The following is a 20,166-nucleotide window of genomic DNA, read 5'->3' on the forward strand; positions in this document are numbered from 1 at the left end:
CAAATTATCCACAACAATATTTATTTAAGGACAACAAAATAATCCTAAAATCACCTCAGGATCACAGTATCACAGTATAACCAAGGTTGGAAGAGACCCCAAGGATCATCAAGTCCAACCTGTCCCAACAGACCCCACAACTAGACCATGGCACCAAGTGCCACGTCCAATCTCCCCTTGAACACCTCCAGGGATGGCGACTCCACCACCTCCCCAGGGAGCCCATTCCAATGACGAATGACTCGCTCGGTGAAGAACTTTTTCCTCACCTCGAGTCTAAACCTCCCCTGGCCCAGCTTGAGACTGTGTCCCCTTGTTCTGGTGCTGGTTGCCTGAGAGAAGAGACCAACCCCTTCCTGTCTACAACCACCTTTCAGGTAGTTGTAGAGGGCAATGAGGTCACCCCTGATCCTTCTCCTCTCCAGGCTAAACAATCCCAGCTCCCTCAGCCTCTCCTCATAGGGCTTGTGCTCAAGGCCTCTCACCAGCCTTGTTGCCCTTCTCTGGACACGTTCAAGTGTCCAAGGATGGACATATCGTTTAAAAAAAATGATTCATGGTTATACACAGCATTTTAGATGATGATGTAGGAAGCCAGAAGCACCCATAGGTTATAAAGACCCATCAGACTTGAAAATTCTGGCACTAAGAAATGGAGTTTCAAGCAGCAGTACCAGTTTGAAGCTACTTCCTGTTCAACACACTTGTTTTCTCAAGTTGCCCTGGATAACACTAGAAGCATGAAAATTCATGAGTCAGGTGAGCCCACCTGCTAGGTTGGCTCCAGCCCACTCGCTGTTTCTTCAGCCCAGGCCACGTAGCTTTCCTCAGTGAGCAAAATTAACTCGGTAAAAAAGATGATTTTTAATATAATTCCTGCCAGATTAGCAGACAACTTTTAGAAGCATTGGGAAGCAAACAGCAGCAGCACTGGGATGCTGGATTTGTTCAGCTATCTCATGAAGTCTTATTGCAAGACTAAGATTTCTGATACTTATTGCAGGATCACATTTTTCCTGAAGTAATCCTGAGAATTTATGGACAAACTTGGTTTCAGACCAATGCGAGAATTCCCAGAAGGATCCTTCTAAACTGTGAAACAATTGCAGTAATTCCAGTGCTGTTGACAGTAAAATGATTGTCACAAGACTGCACACACAGGGTTACAATAATTATGCCTTAAATCTACAATTTCTCTGGAGATTTGTATGCAAAACTCAAAACCTGAATTACAGCTCACAGAGATGCTGATTGGTGATATGAGTAGTAAGACTTGCAGCCCTCACACTCACGTATCAGCCTTCTGACTTCACTAGGGCTGCAGGTTTAAAAACCAGAATCTGAGTAACAACTTCCCTTTGAACAGTATCATAGAATTACTCTGGTTAGAAAAGATCTCCAAGATACCCGAGTCCCATCATCAGCCTACCACCACCACAGGCACTAGAGCATGTCCCAAAATGCCATGTCAACACATTTCTTGAACACCTCCAGGGACAGTGACTCCACCACCTCCCTGGGCAGTGTATTCCAATGCCTGACCACTCTTTTCTGTAGATAATTTTTTCCTAATATCCAACCTAAACCTCCCCTGGCACAGTTTCAGGCCATTTACTCTTGTCCTATCACCCGATACCAGGCAGAAGAGACTGACCCCCACCTCACTACAACCTCCCTTCCAAAGGTTCCGGATTTATATCTTAAGGAACAAGTTCTCCCTGTCTGCTGAGGATTTATTTTATGAACACCTAATCTTAAATCTACAAAACAGTCTGTAAAGCAAACTGGCATTTCTGCAGCTTGCACAGAACCGATCCTTCTTACTACCTTAAAAAAAACCCACAAATCCTTCCTGCACAATATGCAGGAGTTCAAAACTCAGTTTTTAAATATTGGCTTGCCAAAGCTCCTCTGAATTCTCAAACTCTGTCTACATTATCACGTGTAATACTCGTGACACGTAAAGCTCAGATGCCCAAAGCACTTGGGCTGCACCTAGACTAGGCAATAACTTGTGGGCAACGTGAGGCAGCTTTGGAATCACCCACAGCACTCTAACTAGCTGAAGTGTTACGTACTGTTGGAAAGAGATAAAGGCAATGGCCTGCAAGGACAAGATGCCACCTCCTCTCGAAGTGATTATTACCCAACAATACCACGCTATTAGCTTGTGAAGAGCCTACCTGCAGGCTTAAAGCAAGTTACAAAACTCGTTTTCTTGTTTTGCCACACAGAAAACAATGCAAATGAACAGTTGAAAAAGTTTTCCTCCTACTTGAAAGACTCCCTGGGGCGGGGGGAATATGTGCTAATGAGGACATTCCTACCTTGATTCGTTTCACAGGCTTGGGGGAAAAAAAAAAGAAGAAAAAAGCCCCCAACAAACTGTTGTATACAGTCATTAACCCGGGCATTTCTAGTTTTTTTAGTTTTCGTTGTGTGTTTTGGGTTTGGTTTTTTTTGCTATACAGAATATCAGGTATATGCTGAAATCTTTACAAAAGTTTGGAGTCATGACATTATCTCTTAACTGTGAGAAAATGGAAAGCTAGGTGAGTTACACAGAGTCTCGGCAGCTCAGGTAAAAACGCAGCTTCAGATGTGGTAGCACTTTCCTACCCCTCCCCCCCCAAAAAAGTACATAATTCCTGTATTTGCTGCTACTTCAGCAACTCAGAGGCTAGAAACCCGACACATCCGACAAGGATCTCTGCAAACCTGGAGTCGCTGCGCATTCCCCTTCCTTATCAGTTCACAACTCTTCTCTGGAACAGCGTAGTTAGCATTTTAGTTTAGCAAGAGTTGAGCCTCATAAGCCACAGGCCAGCAGAGCCCACGATCCGGTACTCACCAGAGAATAAAAACACTGAACAGCAGCACTATTTAACTTCCACTGCGCTATTATTTTTTTTTTCAGCATCGAAGGCTGCCTACACTGCCAACACTTCTTTAGCTGGACCGAGGCATCCAGCTCCGCCGACAGCCACCTCCATACGGCGCTTCCTCCTCCTCCTTGCCTCCGGCGCCGCCAGCACCGAGGGCTCGCACCGGCACAGGGCGGAGAGCAGCTGCTGCTGCCGCCGCTGCTGCCTCAGGTTGGCCGTAAGCCGACGGAGAAGAAGAAAGACACGGGGAAGAGGAGAGACTCCGGTCCGCTCGCTTCCCAGCTGGTTGCTCCGACAGGCCCCCGGGGACAGGGCTGTCGCCCGGCTCTGACCGGCGCCCGGGTCCCGGTTCGCCTCACCCCTCCCGGTGGTAACTCCCAGGCGGGAGGGGACAGGGGAATGGCCAAGCGGACCAGGGAAGTTGCACTGTCCGGGGAAACCGGCAAGCGGAGGCAAGGGCAGGCGGCCAGCACCACCCTGACGCGGCTGCCCCGCGCAGAGAGCGATGCGCGCCCGGGTGGCAGGAGCCGCCCCAGGGAGAGCACGGGCACCTGCTTCCCTGCACAGCCCCGCAGAGAACGCGAGCACCTACCTGGGCTGTGCGGGCACGGCCACGTCGCGCGTTGTACTCGCGTCCACTCAGCGGCCGCGCCGCGCAAGCTGCCCGCCAGCGACGGAGCAGGAAGCGGAGCGGGGCTACCACCGTTGAGGCTAAGAGAAGAGCGCAGGCCACACGCCCGCCCCCTATCGGTGGCGGACCGGGCCCGCGGAGGCACCGCCCCGCAGCCTCTCCCCCGCCCACCCTCGGCGTCCCCGCGTTCCTATGCTTCCGCCCACGCCTGCATTTCTCCGCAGTCGTAGAGGTCGCGACCGTGAGGGGCTGGCTAGGTGCGGGCGAGTCGGGGGATGTCTGAAAGCTCGGGGCCAGACACCTTCCCGCTGCTCCCGGGGTGTTTGTACGTGCTCCCTCCGTCGCCTGGCCTGGGCGAACGACCAGCGCCTCGTAGGGCCGCTGAGCGCGACTCGGTCCTTGCAGCGACCCCGGGGGGCGCCGGTAGTGGCTGGCGTTTCGAGGGGCTACGAAGTCCGCCCCTCCCTGCACCTGCCACGTCCCTCCGGGCCGTACTCCGGGCGCAGTGAAGAGGCTGATCAGAGACCAAGCCAAGCTGGCGTGGTGCAGGCGCTTCCCGTGGGAACTGCTGTCAGGGCTGCACAATTTTGGATAAGGTAATGACGGCTGACAGTAAAAAAATCCCTTACGTGGGCGTGCAGAGACACAGCCACGTACCCACAGGTGAACTACCGAGAGTTGCCAGGTGAGCCCAAAAGTCAGCCTGGTGCTCAGGGAGGGACTGGTTTATGGTAATTTCCTTTTTGAAAAGAGTTTTATGTTTTCCCCCAAACACACGGGAAGTTACCTTCTGTTACCGAACAGAAAAGGCATTTTGTGCTGACAAAAACGCAATAAACACAACTTTTAAAATCTTTTTGACAAGTAAGACAGCGCTGTGTTACTGTATAAGAAGAAAAGCTAATCCCTTTCTTCATTCTTGGCTGTGCTCTGTGGCTGCTTGTTGTTTTTCTACCTTCATTTTTGGCCCCAGTATTTCTCTAATCCGTTTGTGAGTTGGCACAGGCAGGGAGATAAGATGGAAGGTCACCATTTTATTGCATGGGAGAAGATTCCTGGTGGCCTAACCCCATCAACTGGACTACTGCTGGGACAGGTGCAAGAAAGTGCTGTGGCATCAGCCAGCCAGCCACATTCCATGACTGTCAACATCAGTGTGGCGCTTCTCTTAGGAGAGAGCAAAGCCACAGATGAAATACAGGGCACAGTGCACATCATCAAAGCCAGCCAGAGAAAAAGAAGTTTCCATGTCTTCTTTTAACCACATCTAGTCAACACATCTTTCTTTTTATGTGTTTAAAAGACTGTGCTTTGATACCAACTGCTCCTTGGTAAAGGACAGTTATTTGAACATCAATCAAGTAATTTACTTAGAAAATTCATCACAACATGTTGACATTTCTGGCATAATGTAATCCCTAAATGAGCAAAGAAATCCCAGTGGGAGCATTGCTCAAGAAAAGAAAGTCTTTAGTTCTGAAGGATGATATAGATATATCTTGACAGTTACTTCAGTGCTTTATATAACTGTGCTCCCATCATTACTAGGTGACATTGTATACATAACCGCCTAGTAAGGTCAGTTTGCTAAAGGAGAGACTGGCTCCTTTGATAAGAGAATGTTTTCAATAGAAACAAACATTTTTAAAAGCTTACATAAGCAATAATATCAAATTATTAAAAGAAGAAATAATATTATCTGCACAATATCCAGCACCTCAGAATCTGGTATATAAGTCGAGGAAATAAATAAGAAAGACTTGAGAACAACTGCAATTAAATCCCGTTGGTTATTTACCTGGCTGAAAGGGTGCCACAGCACACACAGGGTTGGAGAGCCACAGTGCCCTGGAGATGTGGCAGCTGGCAGGAGCCCAGATAAGAGGGAGTATGCTAGCCCCCAAAGTGTCTCAAGAAGACTCCAAATCCCTCTTTTCCATTTTTGGTGAGCTGCCTTACAATGAAATGACAATGGCCAGTAAGTGGAGGTCTTCCATAAGAAGCACAAATAATACCAGTATCTACAGGTATAATATCGAGGGAGTCATTTGTCACTGGGATGGGCTGCCCAGGGAGGTGGTGGAGTCACCATCCCTGGAGATGTTCAAGAGGGGATTGGATGTGGCACTTGGTGCCATGGTCTAGTCATGAGGTCTGTGGTGACAGGTTGGACTCGATGATCCTCGAGGTCTCTTCCAACCTTAGTGATACTGTGATACTGTGATCTATACCTACAGGAGTTTAATTCACTTTTAATTAATGTCTGTGATGAACCAACTGGTTGTGCTCCTGGAAATTAAGTATGAAACAAATGTGCTTCATAGTCATGTGTTCTAAATGTTGTACAGCACATAATGTGATCTAAGTGTGCAATTTGAGAAATTAAAAAAATGCTGATATTTATTTAAAACAAACAACAAAATAGCTTCTTTTCATCATTACTCTGAGAAAAACATAGGGCTGTCATTGCAAATGTCAGAACCTAACATTTCTGAAGAATTCAGGTGCATTGGGCCTGAACAGAGATGACCTTGGTGGCCATACTTGCACCTTGGAAAAGTTGTTTTGCTGTTGTCTCTAGCATTTGACCTGAACTTACTTTACATACATAGAATAAACCAGGTTGGAAGAGACCTTCAAGATCATCATGTCCAACCCATCAACCAATCCAACACCACCTAAACAACTAACCCATGGCACCAAGCACCCCATCAAGTCTTCTCCTGAAAACCTCCAATGATGGCGACTCCACCACCTCCCCAGGCAGCCCATTCCAATGGGCAATCACTCTTTCTGTATAGAACTTTTTCCTAACATCTAGCCTGAACCCCCCCCTGGTGCAGCCTGAGACTGTGTCCTCTTGTTCTGGTACTGGCTGCCTGGGAGAAGAGACCAACATCCGTCTGTCTACAACCTCCCTTCAGGTAGTTGTAGAGAGTAATAAGGTCACCCCTGAGTCTCCTCTTCTCCAGGCTAAGCAACCCCAGCTCCCTCAGCCTCTCCTCGTAGGGCTTGTGTTCCAAACCCCTCACCAACTTTGTTGCTCTTCTCTGGACTCGTTCCAGCAAGTCAACCTCCTTCCTAAACTCAGGGGCCCAGAACTGGACACAGGACTCAAGGTGTGGCCTAACCAGTGCTGAGTACCAGGGCACAATGACCTCCCTGCTCCTGCTGGCCACACTGTTCCTGATGCAGGCCAGGATGGCATTGGCCCTCTTGGCTGCCTGGGCACTCTGCAGGCTCATGTTCAGCCTACCATTGACCAGCACCCCCAGGTCCCTCTCTGCCTGGCTGTTCTCCAGCCACTCTGACCCCAGCCTGTAGCTCTGCATGGGGTTGCTGTGGCCAATGTGCAGAACCCGGCACTTGGATGTGTTCAATCTCATGCCCTTGGACTCTGCCCATCTGTCCAGCCTGTCGAGGTCCCTCTGCAGAGCCTCTCTACCCTCCAGCAGATCAACTCCTGCCCCCAGCTTGGTGTTGTCAGCAAATTTACTGATGATGGACTCGATGCCCTCATCCAGATCATCAATAAAGATGTTAAAGAGCATGGGGCCCAGTACTTTCTTACCTGTCTCTTAACTACCAACTTTTACTGAGTGAAATTATAGCACTGCACTATGCTTTCTTTCTTTTTTTTTCTTTTAATTGAAAGTAAAAACATTTTCTTCAGATAATTACAGGAAAGCTAAGTGTGATGCATGTCTTATTTAACACCCTAGGGCTAATGGAAGTAAATGGAAGACAAAATACAAAAGCAAACCCTTTCAGGTAGTTGTTGATTATTGCCCCTGGCAATAGATGCTCTGCTAGTCAGTCCTCATTTTTTGTTCTCAGTTCTGGTATCAAAAGTGATTCCTGGTGGCTTTTAAAAGTAGTGTTCTTCCTGTGAGCTTAAACTTCATGCTTGCATGCTATAAATGGATGCTTTCCATGGTATTTTCAATGAGGGAGCCTCAGACTGCTGGCAGAGATCCAGCTTTCAAAACTTGGAATATTTGTGGCATAAAAGTAACTTTTCTCAACACAGTAGCACAAACATAGTAAACACTGTCACTTTTGGTAGGATCAGTACTACAATGCTGAGTTAACCTTAGACCATCTTTTAAAGGCTCTACAGAAAATAAAACTACTTAGGGAATGCTGCAGGGAGTTTGCCTTGAAGCAACTGGAAAATGTGATTTTCACCAAGCTATGAGTCACTTAACTATAAATAGAAACTAAAATATGCAAGTACAACATGAAGCCCACTCCTCTCTTCTCTCTTGTCTCTTCCAAATGTGCAAGAACACTTATGGAAAAATATTGTTCAAAACACCATTTTGTTAGCTTTCTGGCTGATGTTACTGCGTTTTATATATGGATATACATCTGAGAGTGTATTGTTTAGTGTTTGTTCTATGATGTAAGTATTTATAGCATATACCTCCTCATTTTTGTGACTTCTGTTGCTGTCAGAAGTTAAGCCGCAAGCAGCTAAAATATCAGGTCTCAGATATGAGAAGTCTAACAATGGATAGAAACCATGGATTTGGAAATAATCCAAAAATCCAAGTCTAGAGGATGGATTTTAACGACTTCAAACTGCCCTTGTCACTTATACACCAATTCTGATCATCACTTCACAGTCATCTACTTTTCCTGTAATATTAAAATCGAGGCCCAAACATTCCCAGATTTTCAGATTTGGGGTGGGTTTTCTCCCCTTTATTTAGATCTATTTCTGTTTTGAATGTTAGTGGATACGATTATGAAAAGAAATCTGTTAAGTGAGCAGAAGTCTGCTGGAGTCTGTGTAACTTCAGTTGCTAAAATAATGTCACATTTCAGCCACAGGACTTCTTACTTCATTTCCCTCCCTGTGAGTGCATCTAGTATTGCTTGACTGTTGCAAATGGATGATAGTAGAGACCAAAGTCTTATGTAAATTATATATGTGGCAAAGATTAGGGGAAGATTTCTTACATTGTTTGTTAAAGTACCTTAAATGTTACCAGGGCTATTCCTCATATACATTATCCTAGCAATTTCTAATGAAACATAATGGGTTCTGTGAAATCAGACAATTTGGTGCCGATTGACAACAGGATATTCTGTCATTGGGACACAAGAAGTGGAAAGTGGTTAATTTCTTTTGCCATGTGGGACTCATAAATAGTCGTCTTAACATCTGGTACGTAGGTATCAGTGCAGATACAGTGAAGTATTGCTGGCTTGAGGTCTTCTGAGCAAAGTGTAATGAGCTAGAGACCCACAGGAAACCTCTGCACAGTGATAAAGAGCAAAATGGCACTCCTTTGCAAAACCACCAATCTGTGGATGTGGAGGCCTTATTGTTCCCATATATATTATTGAATCTGAGCAGTTTCCCAAAGAGCTTTAGAAGTCTTAAAAATCAGTGCTCCAGTTTTAGATGATCATCATCTGAGGGACACTTCCAACTGAGACTGTACTTACTCAGATCAAGAACAAGCATCACTAGCTGGAAACTGTAGATGCCTTGAGACAGACGCACTACAGATGGCATTCTTCATGAGTTGCACTGTGAAAGGTCACAAGCACCACACTGAACATCTTGCATAGCATGAGAACTCTCCTCTTCTGCACAGTGAAGCTCTTCCAACTACAGCTCTTACGGCAAGCACATAAAGCTTACTTCCAAGTGTATTAAGGCTTCATTTCAGCAAGACATTGTTCCTGACGCATGAGCTCTCACCGAGGCATATATGCCATAATTCCATACTGTTGGCACTTCTGTATTGACGTATATTTACTTGAGTCAACCTCTTCCACACTGTTCTGTTGATTACACATCACCCTGCACCATTTCCTTGCCAAACTGGTCCACCAGTTCCTTACATGATTGTAGGCTGTCATCTCCCTCCCTTATCATTCTTGGTTTAAAGGTCTCCTTACCCCATTGGCCAGCCCCACTTTATCAGGTGGATCCTGTTTCTTCCCAGCAGTTGTTTACCCTCAGGTAAAGCCCTATAATCATAAAAACAAAATTGCTGTTACTGATGCCAGCTGCCTGATGCTGGCTGGTGATCTTACTGTCTGTCCACTCCTCCTCAAGCACTTCCTTACCCTTCTCTGGTGTTTTATAAGGAGAAAACCTGTGGAGTCAGGCTCAGCTGGTGCCACTTGCTTTCCTGGACTGAGCTCCTGGCCCTTGAGCTGCTGCTAGGACACTCAGTCTGTTTTGTAGGTGCAGATCTACTGAAGGGATCAGGAACCTTACTCCTATTGCTAGAAGCTGTTAGCCTCTAGCCTTCATCATAACTTCTTTCCTCCCACCTGTGTAACTGCAGGGGAAATATGCTCTGTTTTTCACAATGCAGCTCAAATAATGGGAGAGGAAATGATGGACAGTCTGTCCACATCCACCCATAACTTAGTGTTTAACCAAGATAACTCTTGCTGTCTTAGTCAACATATAAACCATTGCCAGTAGTTGCCATGTCACAATGTAGCTTGTCAAAAGTAAAAATGTATTTAGTGCTTAATAATCTAGGCAAGACTTGAATTCTAAACTTCCATTACTTTCAATCAGTCTTTTATCCTGCAAATGGAAACAGCATGAAAGGGAAGGAAAACACTGGAGGAGTGAGAGTCTGTTAGGCTGTTGCACAGTCAGTTTCTAGACAGGACATATTGAAGCTAAAGTCTTGATTTACCCTAGACAGGAGTGTTGCTGTAAAAGATTTGTGTTATAAATCATCCTTTTCATATGCTTCTCAAAGTACTGTATTTCTAATAAAAATTCAGTGAAGATGCTTCTCAAAGTACTCTGGTTTAATTTATCCCTAAATCCTTTCTTTTTAGAATATCACAAAAGTGTTATGGTTGATCAGATGAAGTTATGCATAGTCCTTGTAGAACATTAGGAAGAAGCTGAAAGGAACTTTTCATGGAATCACAGATACACTCAGGTTGGAAAAGACCCTCAGGATCACCAAGTCCAACTGACAACCCTACTTTACAAGGTTCACCCCTAAACCACATCCCCAAGCACCACATCCAAATGACCCTTTAACGCATCCAGGATTGGTGACTCAACCACCTCAGGCACATTCCAATGCCTGACCACTCTTTCTGTGAAAAAAAAGTTACTAATGTCCAGTCTAAACCTACCCAGTTGCAGCTTGAGGCCATTCCCTCTTGTTCTCTCACTAATTACCTGTGAGAAGAGACCAGCACCAGCCTCTCTACAATGTCCTTTCAGGTAGTTGTAGAGGGCAATGAGGTCTCCCCTCAGCCTTCTTTTTCAAACTAACCTTCCCTAGCTCCTTCAGTTGCTCTTCATAAAATTTATTCTCCAGGCCATTCACCAGCTTTGTTGCCCTCCTCTGCCCTCACTCCAGCACCTCAACATCTCTCTTGTATTGAGGTCCCCAAAACTGGACACAACACTCAAGGTGTGGCCTCACCAGAGCTGAGTACAAGGGGATAATCACCCCCTTACTCCTGCTGGACACAGCATTTCTGATACAAGACAGGTTGTGATGTGCTTTCTTGGCCACCTGGGCACACTTCTTGGTCATATTCAGATGCTTGTTGATTAGAACCCCCAGGTCCCTTTCTGCCAGGCAGCTTTTCAGCCACACTTCCCCAAGCCTGTAACATTGCTTGGAGTTGTTGTGAGCCAAGTGCAGAACTTGGCATTTGGCCTTGTTGAAGCTCATCCTGTTAACATTAGCCCATTGATCCATTCTATCCAAGTCCCTCTGTAGAGCCTCCCTACCCTTGTGCAGATCAACACTCCCACCTAGCTTGGTGTCATCCGCAAACTTACTGATGACACACTCTATGTCTTCATCAAGGTCATCAATAAAGATGTTAAACAGAAGTGGCCCTGACACTGTGCCCTGGGAACACCACTTGTCATCGGCCATTGTGGATAGCACAGCACAAAGGGATTTGGGCATCGTACAGCTGACTACAGAGGGTTTGTTCCCATCAGTGTTGCACCCATGTCGTAGCAGTTTTCCCTCTCCTGAAAATCTCAAGAAAGGCAGAAACCCAACCCCCCACTAACATCAAGGTATGACATCCACTGCGTTTAGAATAGAATAGAATAGAATAGAATAGAATAGAATAGAATAGAATAGAATAGAATAGAATAGAATAAACCAGGTTGGAAGAGACCTTCAAGATCATCGTGTCCAACCTATCACCCAACACCACCTATCAACTAAAGCATTTCTGCTATCTGTATGGGCCTGTTACCTTGGTTAGCTCACTCACCTAAATAATTTCATTATTATTTAGCACAGTGGGGCCTGAGGAAAGACATTTGTTCTCCATGGTATTTGAAGCAGCATTTCTTCTTCATTAATAGAATTTTCATTGACTTCACAGCAATTAGTCAGTACCTGCCCACCTAGCCACAAAGCATATTTATAGTCACAGAACGATCGTTATCTACATACCATTTTTCAATTGAATTAACTAGAAAGGCCTGTCCTTTTTGAAACTGCTTTTGAGGATTAGGTTTTATTTCTTGGGGCCCTGTTACAAAGAAAGTGAGCAGAAACTGCTTACAGAAATATACACGGGGATTTCCATAGGAAATCTTCCCTTCCTGTATTTAAGCCTAATCCAGTACTAATGCGTGTCTTTAATCAGTGGCAGGCCTCTAGTTCAATTAATTGTGCTAGTACAGATCTGCATTTGAGAGCACTTATGGACACAGAAGAAATGCAGCAGTAGAGAGCAATTGATTATCTTCTGGTAGCAGCATGCATCACAGTTTCTCTAACTAAGGCCTGAATGATGGATCTGGAACTTATATTTTGGCCAGAGGGAGGGGATCCTGGAATAAAACCTCAAAACCAAATGCCACTAAATGTTCAGGGTGCTTCGCTCGTTAATCTGATTCTACCAAACCATGCAGGAGTGTAAAAAAACCCAAATAAACCCATAAACCAGCTTTATCTACATCCAGCAGAGCACAATCTGGCTAGAAAATTTCTGATGAAAGAGTTTCTCATCAGGATGTGCCATCCATTGGAATCAAAATGTTCCACAAGAGAATTTTCATTTTTGACCAACTTCCGATGGAACCCTTCCCAGGCAGGTTTCCAAGACAACTGGGCTTGCCAGTTTCCCTGTCTTTCTTCTCAACAGCTCTTCTGGCTGATTCTAGGGGCTCTTGGGCTTACAGACTCCTTTGCTTGGGGAATGACAGAGTGCTGAGAGCTGGGATAAAAGGACCCTCCAGTTTGTGGCTTCTTGGCAGTCCCAGTTCCCCAGACGTGCAGGGGGTGAGGCTGACAGGTTGCCCCAGAGCTGAAGCATCATGCCATCAAAATATTCAACACTTCTTGGTTTCATTCCAAATTTTAAAATACTAAAATCTTCTTCTGGGGAAAAAAAAAAATCTGGGGTTCTTTTGGTGGTGCTCTAGAGTCTGTATTTCTGATCAGAGACTAACACTGCAAGAAAATGCATTTCTGTTTTTACAAGCTGCTGTACAAAATTACCCAGGTATTACTGGAGCTCTGGCAGACCGACTGCACATAGGTGTATAAATTATAAAGGTCACACCTGGACATAAAACAAAGTAGAAGTGCCCATGGCCATGTGGTTACATACCACTGCTATTACTAACGCTTTTCCTCAATACTGAAGAGCTGATTAATTCTTCCAATATACTCTTGCCCTAATAATAAGCAATATTCTATGCTAGGGGCAAAAAAACTGACATGGAAATGTTCCTGGTTTGCTCAGAACCACAAAACATACCAAACTCGTCAGGTTTACTATTGCACAGTCCAGTGTACTGTGTTAAGCCTTAGTTACCATAAAATATCTTCTTTGTGCCTTAGATGATCATCCAACTCTGTCTTCAGCCAAGGAGAACAACACCTTCCATGCCTGTTATTTTCAGTTTTCACGTGCTGGTGTCACAATCAAGGAACTTAACTGCTCTTACAACTCAGATCACAGAAAGAGTATCTGCCTGTTCCTTTTCCACTCCCGTGTGGTGGCATTGCCTTTGTCTCAAATGTAGCCTAACATGGCAACATGACCCATGTATGGATTCTGCTGTTGGCTTGGGGATCTGTGGGAAAAGGACAGTAGAAAACAGCTATGAAGATGGCAGTGCCATCACATTATTCGTGGTTGCTTAGCATTCCCACACTAATGTGTTTTGGGAAAAGCTCCAGCATCCCTTTCATGATGCACACTGTCAAATACAGAAAAATATGCAATTAGAATTACTAAATGTAATGAAAGCTGCTAAGAATAAGTTAAATTGGGGTAATGCCTGTCCTGCAAAGATTAGAGCTTCAGTCCTGAAAGACATCTGGAAACTTGATGACCAGGCCAACAGAAAACTCATAAACTTGTTAAAGGGGAGATGCAATGTTCTGAACCTGGGACAAGATAATGCCATGCACTGAGAATTAGCTGGCTGGATAGTGGCATTGATTGAAAAGGCTGGGGATGGGGGAGAATGACACAGTGGGTGCTAAGTTGAATATGAGCCATTAATGAGGTGAGGAGGTAGGAGCATGTGGTGTACAAAACCTGAGAGAGTTTGCTCACCCTGAAGAGAAAGCCAAGAGAAAGCCAATCACTGTTTTAAACTGACTAATGAGAGAGGGAGGGTTTAAAGATAAACCAGAGCTAGTCTCTTCAGCACTGCACAGCAAGTGGAAAAACCTGCAGCAAGGAAGCAAGACAGACAGACATAAAGCCCATAGTGGGAGAGATTAAGCACAGTTGTAAAGAGGAGGTTGTCAACAGGGGCCGTGGAATCCCCATCCTTGGAAATATTCAAAGCTGAGCTGGAAAAGGTCCTGTGCATCTTAATCCATCTTTGAAGCCAGCTCTGCTTTGTGCATTAGGTTGGACCAGGTGATCCAGAGCAGACCTTACAATGTAAATTATTCACTACTCCTGTAACCATGCTCTTATGATGGGCTCTATCATGAAGAGACTGGTCAGTCTCATTCTCTTGTAGATAGTTCTAAGCATTGATAAGGTCCTCTCTCAGCCTTCTCTTTTCCAGGCTAAAAAGACACAGGTGTCTCAAGCTTCTCCTTATAAGACAGATGCTTCAGTCCCTTAATCATTATTTTGGCCCACCGTTGAACTCTTTCCAGTAGTTCCCTGTCCTTGAACTGGGGTGACAGGTTGGACTTGCTGATCTTTGAGGTCTCTTCCAACCTTGGTGATACTGTGATACAATATTTGCCTCACCAAGGCAGCAGGGAGAAGAACCTCCCTTGAGCTGCTGGTCACACTCTTCTTAATGCATCCCAGGATAGTGTTGGCTTTCTTGGCCACAGAAGCACATTTCTGGCTCGTGTTGTTCATCAGTGCTCCTAGCATGGGGTCATGATGCAGAACTCTACCCTTGCTGAAATTAATGAGGGTCCCCTCTGCCCAGGTCTCCAGCTTTCCCAGTTCTCAGTGAATTGCAGCACAAATTGCACACCTTGTATAGACATGACTCCATGAGACATGTGAAATAACATTTTAACAAACTTGAGCAAAAGTTGCTGGCAGAGTTGTATCTAAGACCAAATTATCTGTTCTGAAGTGATTAAACTTCATTTACTCTGTAGTCAAACATCCAGTCAATTTACAGGATAAGAGCTACTATGCCATAGATGGAAAACACAGAGCAACTGGGCAGCAGATGAAAGGCTGGTGCCTGAGCTTATCTGAAAGCTCAGGCTCTTCTTCCTATCTGTTGCAACATCCTTTGACTAACCTGCACTCAAGTTTCTTGTCATAAGAATGATCTTACTCCTGGATTTTCTTCCCAAGATGCTGGGGCCTCAATTTTACTCTCATTGACTTTGAAATAAGCAGATTCAGTCCCACTGTGAATTCACTTTCATTTATGGTATTGCAATATTTTCTACTTAATGGACTTCTTTTAAATGAAATTCCAAATCTTTAGTTATACAAAACCTCTAGGTGCCTTTGACACATAATGAAATTGATGTGTCTTTGGGCTCCTGCTTGGGTTTGGTTTGACAGTTGGTTTGGCCTAGTTTGGTTTGACAGTTCTCATTTCTCTGTATGTCACAGTGCTTCAGAATTCCATTGGTAAGTATTCTTGATCTTGGATAGGATTTCTCAGCCCTATAGCTTAACACTTCTCAAGGAGACAAGAAAGAAATATTGGATGCAAGAGCAAGAGAAGGATTTAATTTTCTTGAGCCTTCTGCTTTGCTCCATTGAGTACCCAGCCAGTCAGAAAAAGACAGCTGAGAAGGCACTTTATACACATAAAGCAGAACATCTCAATTTGGCAGAGGGAAGAACTCAACCCAGAGAAGTCAGAGATACTAGTCCAATGTATTCCCTCAGACTTTCTAGTCATAGTTTATCTTTTATGCTGCTTAAATCTCCCTGAAATAATCTTAAAACCCCAGATCAGTATATTTTAATGTACATAGAATCAATAGGGTTGGAAAAGACCTCAAAGATCATCAAGTCCAACCTCTCACCCAACAGATGTGTTAGAGCTGCTGTGCACATGCAGACTGAACTTCAATGCATGTGCTGCAAAATCAGTGTTCAAAACGTGTCTTACTTCCAGTGCATGTGCAAATGGGTTGCACAGTGGGCCCTATATGCTAAAAACCTTCCATGCTGTGCCTATGTGCTATAGCACAAAAAGGCATCGGAGAAGCAGCTGTACGTCCTAGATTTGTGGATATGCAGGCACTCAGATATTTAGGAATGCTTGACAAACAAGTGGTACTTGAGAAGGTCACTCATAAAAGCAGCAGTCCACTGCTAAAGTGAGTAAAGTAGGAGTGTGCATGCCTGGCAGAGCAGTTCTACAGAGTAGTTTTCCAATATGGTCATGATTCCAATTCAGTCATAATGCCACATGTCAGTATAACTGGGGTGTGATGACCTTTAGGAAGGGCAGGTCCTACATCACCAACCTGATCTCCTTCTATGATCAGGTGAGTGCCTGGTGGATGTGGGGAAAGCTGTGGATGTCGTCTATCTGGACTTCAGCAAGGCCTTTGACACTATTCCCCACAGCAAAGTCCTGGCCAAGTTGTCAGCCCATGGCTTGGACAGGAGCACTCTGTGCTGAGTTAGGAACTGGCTGGAGGGCTGAGCCCAGAGAGTGATGGTGAATGGTGCCACATCCAGCTGGCAGCCAGTCATTAGTGGTGTCCCCCAGGGATCAGTGCTGGGCCTCATCCTGTTCAATATCTTTATCGATGATCTGGATGTGGGGATTGAGTCATCAGTACATTTGCAGATGACACCAAGTTGGGAGCAGGAGTTGATCTGTTAGAGGGTAGAAGGGCTCTGCAGAGGGACCTTGACAAGCTGGATAGACGGGCAGAGTCCAACATCATGGCATTCAACACGTCCAAGTACCGGGTGCTGCACTTTGGCCACAACAACCCCATGCAGAGCTACAGGCTGGGGTCAGAGTGGCTGGAGAGCAGCCAGGCAGAGAGGGACCTGGGGGTGCTGATTGACAGCTGCCTAAACATGAGCCAGCAGTGTGCCCAGGTGGCCAAGAAGGCCAGTGGCATCCTGGCCTGCATCAGAAATAGTGTGGCCAGCAGGAGCAGGGAAGTCATTGTGCCCCTGTACTCAGTACTGGTTAGGCCACACCTTGAGTCCTGTATCCAGTTCTGGGCCCCTCAGTTTGAGAAGGATATTGAGACACTTGAACGTGTTCAGAGAAGGGCAACAAGGCTGGGGAGAGGCCTTGAGCACAATCCCTATGAGGAGAGGCTGAGGGAGCTGGGATTGTTTAGCCTGGAGAAAAGGAGGCTCAGGGAAGACCTTATTGCTGTCTACAGCTGCCTGAAGGGAGGTTGTAGACAGGAGGGTGTTGGTCTCTTCTGCCAGGCAACCAGCACCAGAACAAGAGGACACAGTCTCAAACTGCAGCAGGGGAGGTTTAGGCTGGAGGTGAGGAGAAAGTTCTTCACAGAGAGAGTTGTTGGCCATTGGAATGTGCTGCCCAGGGAGGTGGTGGAGTCATCGTCCCTGGAGGTGTTCAAGAAGGGATTGGACATGGCACTTGAAGTCCTGGTTTAGTAGTCATGAGGGAGGGGGGAGGAAGAACTGCCCATCATAAGTGAAGATCAGGTTCATGACCACCTTAAGAACTTGAAAGTGTTCAAGTCCATGGGACCTGATGGGATACACCCACAGGTACTGAGAGAACTGGCAGATATTCCAAAAGTCCTGGCAGTCTGGGGAAGTCCCCACAGACTGGAAAAGGGGAAACACTACCCCCATTTTCAAAAAGGGTAAGAAGGAGGCACCAGGGAACTCCAGGCCAATCAGTCTCACCTCTATGCCCGGAAAGATCATGGAGCAGATCCTCCTGGAGGCACTACTGACTCAGAAGAATAGTGAAGAGGTGATCTGCAACAGTCAGCATAGCTTCACCAAGGGCAAATCCTGCCTGACAAACCTGGTGGCCTTCTATGAACAGGCGACAACATTAATAGATGAGGGGCGAGCAACTGACGTCATTTACCTGGACCTGAGCAAAGCCTTCAACACTGCCCTGCACCACATCCTGGTCTCCAAGCTGGTGACACATGGGTTTGATGGGTGGACCACTAGATGGATAAAGAACTGGCTTGATGGCCGCACCCAAAGAGTGGCTGTCAATGGCTCCATGTCCCAGTGGAGGCCAGGGACAAGCGGAGTCCCTCAGGGATCAGTCCTGGGACCAGGCTTGTTCATCATCTTTGTGGGTGCCATGGACAGTGGCATTGAGTGCACCCTCAGCAAGTTTCCTGATGACTCCAAGCTGTGTGGTGCAGCAGCCATGCTGGAGGGAAGGAATGGCATCCAGAGGGACCTTGACAGGCTGGAGAGGTGGGCACAAGACAACCTCAGGAGGTTCAACAAGACCAAGTGCAGGGTCCTGCATCTGGGTCGAGGCAATCCCAGGCACAAATCCAGGCTGGGCAGTGACTGGCTGGAAAGCAGCCCTGAGGAGAGAGACTTGGGGGTGCTGGTGGACGAGAAGCTCAACAGGAGCTCTCAGTGTGCACTTGCAGCCCAGAAAGCCAATCAGATCCTGGGCTGCATCAAGAGAAGTGTGACCAGCAGGTCAAGGGAGGTGATTCTCCCCCTCTACTCAGCTCTGGTGAGACCCCACCTGCAGTACTGCCTCCAGTTCTGGAGCCCCTATTACAAGAGAGATCAGGAGGTGCTGGAAGGTGTCCAGAGAAGGGCCACGAGGATGATCAGAGGGCTGGAGCACCTCTCCTGTGAGGACAGACTGAAGGAGTTGGGGCTGTTCAGTCTGGAGAAGAGAAGACTCGGAGGTGATCTAATTGTGGCCTTCCAGTATCTGAAGGGGCCTCCAAGAAGGCTGGGAAGGGACTTCCTAGGATATCAGGTAGTGATAGGACTAGGGGGAATGGAATGAAGCTGGAGGTGGGGAGATTCAGGCTGGATGTGAGGAGGAAGAGTGGTGAAGCCCTGGCATGGGTTGTCCAGGGAGGTGGTTGGGGCATTGTCCCTGGAGGTGTTTAAGCCCAGGCTGCATGAGGCTCTGGCCAGCCTGATCTAGTGTGGGGTGTCCCTGCCCATGGCAGGGGGGTTGGAACTAGATGATCCTTGTGGTCCCTTCCAACCCTGACTGATACTATGATACTATGATACTATGAACCTCATGAGGCTGGCATGGGCCCATCTCTCCAGCCTGTCAAGGTCCCTCTGGATGGCATCCCTTCCCTCCAGCATGTCTGCTGCACCACACAGCTTGGTGTCATCAGCAAACCTGCTGAGGGTGCACTCAATGCCACTGTCCGTGTCGCCAACAAAGATGTTAAGACTGGTCCCAGGACTGATCCCTGAGGGACTCCACTTGTCACTGGCCTCCAATGGGACAAGGACCATGGACAGCCACACTGGGTGCAGCCATCAAGCCACCTAGTCCATCCATCAAACCCATATTTTACCAGCTTGGAGATCGAGATGTCGTGTGGGACAGTGTTAAAGGCTTTGCTCAGGTCCAGATAAACAAAACCTTTGACACAGATAGTTTGAAATCTGAGGGCCAGGGTGCTCATAGGTAAGGAATAAAACCAAGAAGTATTCTCATCTCAGCCTCATACCATTATGGATTCAAAATTAATAGCTATGCATAAACTGTTACCTCTTAAAGCCTACAATTGCACAGCACAACCCTCACTCAACCTGTCTGGCCAAGATGGGCATCTGTCACACGATCAAAATTAAGTAGATGTGGTGTATGAAAAGACACCACTGTGGCTATCTGCTTTGCATACTTCATGGCAAGTGTGTAGGAAACTTGCAGAGCTAGAACTGTGCTGCCTCTAAGGTCATGGTGCTCCCCTTTATCCCAGTGCTTTGAGAGCTCTCTCATACAACACAAAGCAAGGAAGAAAATGTAAATATGTAAACCCAAAACTTCACTTCTGTTGCCTAAAAAAGGCAGACAGACAATTAGTGCTGCAGTAGCTGCTGACAACTAACATTAACTTTGTTTTCTTCATACACAAGACCCACAGACCTTCCTGAGTCTGAGCAGGCTACACACATGTATGTATGGTACAGTACATTTCCACTGTGGTCACTTCCATTGTGTAGAGGGCCAAGTTTTGAATAAGCAGATCAATAGTAGAGGATCTTATCACAAGCTGTTATACTTAC

At 46.2% G+C, this 20,166-nt stretch overlaps 1 protein-coding gene across 2 annotated transcripts in view; it reads right to left on the reverse strand.

Annotated features, from left to right (window-relative positions):
- FAM3C (FAM3 metabolism regulating signaling molecule C) overlaps positions 1-3,597 on the reverse strand; it is a 33,422-nt gene extending 29,825 nt beyond the window's left edge. For both annotated transcript variants that reach the window (XM_054173883.1, XM_054173882.1), the window contains exon 1: positions 3,478-3,597. The gene's annotated coding sequence lies outside the window, so the exon portion shown is untranslated. The remainder of the gene's footprint in view (positions 1-3,477) is intronic.
- Between the last annotated feature and the right edge of the window lie 16,569 nt (positions 3,598-20,166).

The sequence above is a fragment of the Dryobates pubescens genome, chromosome 27 (assembly GCF_014839835.1).
Source record: "Dryobates pubescens isolate bDryPub1 chromosome 27, bDryPub1.pri, whole genome shotgun sequence".
Lineage (NCBI taxonomy): Eukaryota > Metazoa > Chordata > Aves > Piciformes > Picidae > Dryobates > Dryobates pubescens.